Below are 8,532 nucleotides of genomic sequence, written 5' to 3'. Positions count from 1 at the left end.
AGAGTATCTTGCAATACCATACCATTTTTCTTCCAAAGAAGGTTTCTGACCTCCACATCCTCAATCTTTTTTGTGCTCATCTGTATCACTATTGCACAATGGTAAAAAATGGTAACCATTTAACCATATCAGATCTCATCTTGATATACTATTAGCGTCACAGCCCCACAACTTTGTTTGAAAGTCAGTGGTCTCCATCCTGAATAAAGCAACTAGGTGGTCTTTGCAGCTGAGTTTGTATCTGAAAGCATTACAAATGCTCCAACTCCCATCAATAGATGCTCTATGGCCCATGAGCAGGCCAATTATTTCCAGAAATTTAACACCACCTCCTCTGTGTGGAGTCGGGTCATTTGTTTTCTGTTGCTGATTCACCACTGGAGAGTCAACATGCCAGACTTTTTTTTTTTTTTGGAGGAGGCCCAGGCTCACTATCTCACTACCTAAATAAGGACGGCCTTTAATTTGCACTTCAGTTGTGCTCTATGCTTGACTGCGCAATCTGTTCACATATGAATAGTCATATGAATTCTCCATCTAATTAGCCACTGTTTCACTTCCTGTGCTCTGAACTTGGGGATGATCCTCCGACCTCTCTCAGTAAACAGAACTTCAGCTGAATTTACAGCATGTGATGTGTCATGTTATGGTGATAGCATCATAAAGATCTCTCCATCGCTCAGTGTTTGGTGATTTCTCCAGGCTTACGTGTGATATATTGATTTCTTTCCATTTGGGCAGTGATACATATGTAATATAGAAGCCAGACATAACAGCAGAAGAGATCCCTGTCAATAGGAGACTATTTATAGATCTCTTCTTCAAGGGTAAATCACATTATTCCAATTCCTTTTGAACATTTCCTGGATTTTACACCCAGAACTCATATCCTGTGTCAAAATCTCCTGGAAATTGAAACTAGAGAACGGGAAAATGATGGATAATGGATGTCTGTTAGTCAAATTGATCATCTGTTATGCATGTGTTACCCCCTTACAGTCTCAGGGTATTATTCAAGTATTTATATTAAAGCGTATTACACAGTGAAACTTTGTGTAATTACGGAAACCGCATGCTCATGCTAGCAATCAAAAAAGCAACAGGCCATCATTAATTTTCTCTGAGTCGTGATTTCAGCAACAGCAAGCCACAAAACAACATTTGGAGTTTTGTGAGCAACGTTTGAACATTCCTCAGTTCTATGCAGAGTAGGTATGATGGAGGTAAAGCCACAAATCCAAATGACTGGCTCAAATGATTAGTTACACCAATCCTATGGTGTGACATTTCTCCCCTCACAACTTTATTTCCTACCTGCGGTTAGATCCTCTGTACCGTCTGACACCCAAAAATGGAAATAAAACTGAAGCTTGGAAGGAAGTAGCAGAGATCATTGATGCCTCTGGTGAGTGTACGTAGCTAGTACAGTGAACTTGCTTTGCTACTAATCTGCTAACGTAGATTAAAGATGTTAAGAGATAAAGCATGGCACATAGCATGAAAAGCATCAAGCAGGCTGATTTTTATGAAAATATCCGATGTAATGGTTTACCATTACCGTTTGTCATCTCAATGCAATGCAATGCTACCAGTATACAGTATTTGTCCAAATCAAGTGTCAGTTATTTTTGTGCTAGTTTTTCATTGAAGATTAAGTCAACTGCATCATGCAACAATCCTAAACTGCGTCAATCTTGAACATCAACAATGCTGCTCTGGAAATACTCCTAATTATGAACAATCCTTTATTTTTTTTTAAAATGTGATATTTAGAAAAAGTCCAAATTTATTTTTTATCCCATTTTCTTCTCAGTTTGGTCACCTGGCCATTCCCATCCACCTCTCCCCATCATACCCAGCAAGGGTGAAGGGTGGAACCAGCTTCCTCGAGACATGTGAAGCCTCATCTTTTCAAACACACTCAGAGGAAAGCGCTATCTACCCTCTTCCACATACATACACTCACAGACGCCCTTGATTGGCTAGTGTCGCTGTGATTGACAAGGGAGGGCGACCCTGAGAGCACGGTCAATTTTGCTGTCTTGGCTCCCAGCTCACGGATGGCTGTGGAAGAACCGCGATTCAAACTACAGATCTCCAGACGATAGGGTAATGGTCAGTTCAAGGGCACATGTGAGAACAGTAGCAGTCGCTACATGCCCACAATACACAACCTACAAGCCTGCTAGTGTGTGTAGGAGTTAGTAAGAATCTAGATAATCACAGATGCTCAGTCACTAGCTCTGTATTAGGTCAAAGTTTTGTTCAATATTCTTAATGATCTCCTAGACTGGGACGAGTTATGTGGATGCCACAGGCTCTCAGAGGTGAATAATGATTCCTGAACAGGACTAAATAAAGTCCCGGGTGGAAACTAGGGCAGAAAACCTAAACGACTTCTGACAGCAGGTGTGAACTCCTCTTGCAATCCTAAACGATGACAGAAGGTTTAATCAAATGCTCCTAAATCACTGCCTCGGATTCCAACTCAGCTCAAAGTATCCGATGCAACGCTCTTGTTTTTGCTGATGGCATGAAATCCTGTTGAATTTCAAAGGTTGCCTGGGCACTTTGGCAAGCATTTCCAGCTCGATAAAGAAAGTTTGAGTGCACTGATGGCTTTCGAGAAGTCTTTCAAGTGGCGTTAATGAGAACATTGTTTTCTTGTTTGTGAAAAGAAGTGCTCTTTTTTCTGGGCTTCGATAACAAAGCGGGAATCTTCCAGCAAACACCACCTCAATATCAATATCAAATTATTCTTTCAGAACATTTTGAAGGCTAACGCATATAGTGTCCTGAAGTGCTGCGGCTCCCTGTGAAAGAGAAGCCAGGTTTCCTGTCTTAGCAGGAGGTCAATAAACTGTGACTACACTCGCATGGCACTTATTCAACGCATGAATGGGAGCCTTCAGGGGAATTTTCAGCCGCATAATCCAGAGTGACTTTTCCATTCTTCCTTCCTGATAAGGGAGAGGCCAGGTTGGAGATTTCTATTGTGAAATGCCTCAAAGGGCCTGATGGCTTTGGGAATCTAGATGTGGGGTATCACAGGCACACAGAACAGAGCAGACACTGAATTTCTGCAGTCATGTTGATGAGAAAAAAAACCTGGTGAAGTGTGGAGTATAACAGAGGGCAACAGGAACACATAAAGTTTGAATTAATCCATGTGGTTTATTTCCGATTCAATCAGCCATTGGATTTTCCTTCACAAAAACAGCTTTACATTGCTTTTTCTTAATCCAAAGCCATATAAACAACAATAACGTAGGGCCAGAAATTCTGAGTACCAAGCACTGGTTTATTTTACTCCCTTGTAGACTGTCAATATGGTTTATTTATTATATTTATTTTAATACTGATCATTCTCAAACAAGATTACATCATACCCAAATGGTACTGTACTAATTGAATCATTGAATTGAATCAATTAGGGAATAGTCATTATGATAAGAACAATTAACATGTATTAGGAGTGTACAGAATATATTTGCACTGATTTGCAGTGCTGCTTCTCTCTAAGGGACCAAACCAGCCAGCAAAAATAAATGTGCTCAAAAGTAACACTTTGCTATTTGAAAGGATCTTTGGAACTAAGCCCATTTGTATTATGCTATTGTAGGACTAACACAAATAGATCACGTACTACCAATATGATGTTTTCCACTATTAGAAAGCTAATTTAAATTAAACCAACTTAATATCCAAAGTCAGTCAGTCAGTCACCTAGTCAGTCAGTCACTCAGTCTGTTAGCCAGTCAGTCATTTAGTCAGTTACTTAGTCATTCAGTCACCTAGTCAGTCAGTCTGTCATTCTGTCAGTCATTTAGTCAGTCAACTAGTCAGTCACTTAATCAGTTACGTAGTCGGTCAGTCAGTTAATCAGTTACTCAGTCAGTCAGTCAATTGGTCAGTTACTTAGTCAGTCAGTCAGTTAGTCAGTCACCAGTCAGTCAGTCACTCAGTTAGTCAGTTACTCAGTCCGTCAGTTAATTGGTCAGTTACTTAGTCAGTCGTTCAGTCATTCAGTGATTTAGTCAGTCAAACAGTCAGTCACTTAGTCAGTTACTTAATCAGTCAGTCACCTAGTCAGTCACCAGTCAGTCAATCATTCATTCAGTCAGTCACCTAGTCAGTCACCAGTCAGTCAGTCAATTAGTTAATTAGTCAGTTACTTAGTCAGTCAGTCACCTAGTCAGTCAACCAGTCAGTCACTTGGTCAGGTACTTAGTCAGTCTCCTATTCAGTCACTTAATCAGGTACTTAGTCAGTCTCCTAGTCAGTCACTTAATCAGGTACTTAGTCAGTCAGTAAGTCAGCCAGTCAATAGATTAGTTACTAAATCAGTCAGTCAGTTGGTCAGTCACTCACTCACTGACTCACTCATGTTTAGCAGGATGAAATTTCCCACAAATATTGTTGCCCTACTATAGAAAGCTGCAAAGAAATGGAGACAGCAGAAATAATGATATTTGTTGTTTTATGTTGAATGTGCTCATTTATATTAAACTTTAGTTCCTAATCATATGGATTATACACAGTATATAGTGTTCCCACTTGCCACTCTTGTTCTCATTTCTCATTATGGGTTTGGACCTAAATTTCTTTCAAAGTGTTTAGCGATGATTGTAAAAAAGATGGTCAAATAAAATCGACTGACCTTGGCACGCATTATGCAGCACGGTTGCATAACCAACTCTAAGACAGCATGATTTTCATTCAAAAGCCATCAAGGGAGATCATTATGACACTGAAATAAAAATGAAATGATCAGATTAAAGGGCATAGCTACAAGACATCAATATGAGCAATTAAGTGAGGAAGAGTCATAGGCTGAGAATGAAAGATAAGAAGCTACTCACTATCAATAAATGAGCTCATGCAAAGAAATGTGTATGTTGTTAGAGATTAGAGCTGATTATTGGTCTAGATTATTCCCATATATGATAATTGTTTGGCTTTCGTAAGATGTGTCCTGTATAACAGATTAGCTAATGCACCAGAAGCCAGTTGTATGCGAATGTAACATGTTGGAGTGATAGAATCAGGTTGGATGTGACAATGTGACAATGAAAATACACACACAAGCACAATTTTCCTCTTCCTGTAACTTCAGCACTTGCTTTAGGACAGAAAGAGAATGTTGGCGGCTTTAAAAACAAGATAGCATGCAAGCAATCAGAGGGAAATTGAGGGACAAAGAGAACTGAGAATAAAAAAATGCGAAAATGGAATGTTTCATGTCCACATTATCTTAATCAATAAATCCGAAGCCTTGGCCTTCCCAGCACAAAGCCGGCATGCATGAAAGACTGGCACAAAGGATTTTCGCTTAAAAAGCTGGTAAGTGTGTTCCTATCTCTTAGTCCTTTTCATTTGCCGTAACATGTTCCTTGCAGCGTTGATAAGAAATGAAGGAAGCTGTGCTTTGGATCTCGTCCCAGCTGTTTTGAAAATTGTTTTTATGCCGTACTTTATTCTACTCGTACCACAACACAGGGATCAGTTTATGTCTGTTTTATTATTTCTTTTTTTTTTTTCTCTCTACAATCAAAACACACCCCACATCTTTGATTACAGCAGGGTGGAAATTGCTGTTTGCCAGCCTTTCAGTGGAGAGCTTTGCACTGATTTGGGGATCTTTCATTTTTCTAAGGTACTGTCTGATTTCGGGAGATAGCCTCCCACTCAAACCAGAAAACAGATCATCAGTCACTGACTGCCTGCTCACAGCCTGGGGCTTATTTATTCTTTTAACCTAAAGGAAATAATGTTTATGCCACAGACATGCAACGCATGCAACTGTGACTTTATTACATGGATATACAAGTGCGTCACTTTTCTGTATCTATTTGAAAACAGCAACAACGAGAGAGGGATAACAAGAAAGCATGGGTGCGATGTAACTGATGTGGAGGTCATAAAGATGTTAAACTTTTTTACAACATAGAATAATGGTTAAAATTAGTGTTGTGGTACTCGAGGCCTGTTTTGAGACCGCAAATCAGTGGTCTCGGTCTTGTCAGTTCTACTCGGCCTTGTCTCAGTCTCAGTCTACGAAGACTTGAAATTTTTTCAACACCACCTGAGACCATAACGTCATTTCCATGAACAAATACTTTGTAACGTTCCTGTTACAGTACAAAATGTAAACGTCTGCATATATAACTGCATATGGAGTTTATATAAATTACAAGTGATGATGTTTCAAAATATTTTATCGTCTTATGTTCAAAATAATACAGCACAAGTACTTGTAATGGTCTCAGAATGGTATATGAGCCAAAACATATTCTAGTTTTGAATGCATTTTATTTACCTGTTGTGTACTTAAATCAATAGATACATGTGCTGTACTGCTTCTTGTTGCTTTTGTATACTTTTGTATAACTAGCAAACTCTTTGTCATTTCATTTATCTCATACATACTTCCTGACCACCCCCACTCTATACAGTATGTGCTTTATGTAGCAACGATATAAAACGGCATTACACTGCAGCACTTGCTAGAAGAATGGGCTATGCTTTACATGTCCCATGTATGTCCTGTGTTATATATTTGTACAAAATGGTAATACCTAAGTAGATGGGTTATTTAGGTCAGGTGAAGAAGACTACAACCAGCAAATTATCATTAATATCTGAGCGTCTGGTCTCGGTCTTGACGTGGACTCGGCCATGTGTGGTGTTGGTCTTGTCTTGGCTTGTCTTACCCCCCATCATATTTGGTCTTGATTCATTGACTATGGTCTTGGACTCTGTCTCGCCTAAGGTAGTCTTGAACCCAGCACTAGTTAAAAGCATAGTAACCGTAGGGCATAACGTCGTAATCATGGTTACTGCGATATAACAAAAACAAATCCTTTTGATTTCAGTACAAATGTATCGTACTCGCTGATGATATGTGTAACCTTAGTGCTTAATAAGAAAAGCGAACATATGTTATGCACGAAGACTAATTTAACACATAATTTAACAACCGACTAACACATTTTTTTTGTTTGTTTGCAGTGTCTATGAAAAAAATGATTATGAGATATTTTGTATTGAAACCTGCAGAAAGAGAGGTTTTATACCTGTTAATCTTTCTAACAGAATTTTAGCTCTGCTTTCTCTATCAATAGCAATAAGCTCTGCAATTCAGTCACACATCCAGTTTGAAGGCCCCGCAATACAGAGGTTCAATACAATGAGCTGCGCTGCTGGAGTGTCATGTTATATAAATCAGTACTGTAAGGGCTGAGAGTCTTGTCTCTAAGAGCTGATTATTTGCATAGAGAGGTGTTAATATGGTAATTATGGACTAAATCGCATACTAAAACAGAGCATCTCAGTTTTCTTACAATTCTAACCTTGAACTTAAGTTGGTATTTCTTACATAAGAACTTTGAGTGAGTCCTTGATCAGTTTATCATTTATATATCACATCAAATTAGCCATATGTATGTATTATTTTATTAATTATCCTCTAAAATATGAAAAAAGTAGCCTAAGTCAGGTACACACATTGTGATTTGATGACCTCTATTTAGTGTATTTAGCCATATAGTGCATATAATTAAATATATGCACTATATGGCCAAAACTATGGTACAAACCAGTGGTATGTGGGCCTTCCCCAAACTGTTGCCAAAAAGAGAAATGACACAATTGGGATGAATTGGGACGCCGACTGCACCCCAGGCCTTCTCACCCAACATCAGCAGTCCCTAACCTCACTAATGCTCTTGTGGCTGAATGAGAACAAATCCCCACAGCCGTGCTCCAAAAATCTAGTAGAAAGCCTTCCCAGAAGAGTGGAAGTTATTAGAACTGGAAAAGAGGGAATAAATCTGGAATGGGATGTTCAACAAGCACATATGGGTGTGATGGTCAGGTGTTCACAAACTTTTGGCCATATATTTATTTCCATAGCCTGTCCAGTCACTTGCTCAGCAGTAGATACATCACTTCTCAGCTTTTTGGCTAAGATCATGTGTAGTATCTGTTCTTATCAGTTTAATATCTGATAAGTCCTCTATGTGAGGATTTTATTTGGGTCAGGGGTTAAGGCTGTGGGTTACTCATCGGATGGCTGGAGGTTCAAGCCCCAGCACCACAAAACATCCAGTGTTGGGCCCTTGAGCAAAGCCCTTAACCCTTTCTGCTCCATGGGGGGTTGTATCATGGCTGACCCTATGCTCTGACACCAACTTCCTAACAGACTGGTATATGCGAAGAAAAGAATTTGGTTTTCTGTAATGTACATGTGACAAAAAAAGGGCTTTTTTCTTTTTTTTTAGTAATTTTAAGTTTTGCATGTTTTCCACTGTATTAATAGTTCATCATGCAAAAAAACTAGATGTGCTGGATCAAGTGCTATTTTATAAGCTGCTAAATAATGATTCTTAACTGAAGACAAATTTGTTTGTCATCTTCTCATTTCAGTATTATTATATTAGTCTTGCTTGTTATTTATTTCTTCCCTTTTATGTTACACACAAAAGAAGAAACCACATGATCTGCATCAGTCTGCATTTTCTATCCCCTATT

At 38.9% G+C, this 8,532-nt stretch overlaps 1 pseudogene; it reads left to right on the top strand.

Moving 5' to 3' along the window:
* The first annotated feature begins 7,945 nt into the window (after positions 1–7,945).
* Positions 7,946–8,068, top strand: LOC113544952 (uncharacterized; annotated as a pseudogene).
* The last annotated feature ends 464 nt before the right edge of the window (positions 8,069–8,532 follow it).

Source organism: Pangasianodon hypophthalmus, chromosome 17 (assembly GCF_027358585.1).
Source record: "Pangasianodon hypophthalmus isolate fPanHyp1 chromosome 17, fPanHyp1.pri, whole genome shotgun sequence".
Taxonomy (NCBI): Eukaryota; Metazoa; Chordata; class Actinopteri; order Siluriformes; family Pangasiidae; genus Pangasianodon; species Pangasianodon hypophthalmus.
This window is presented reverse-complemented; position numbering and strand designations above follow the sequence as displayed.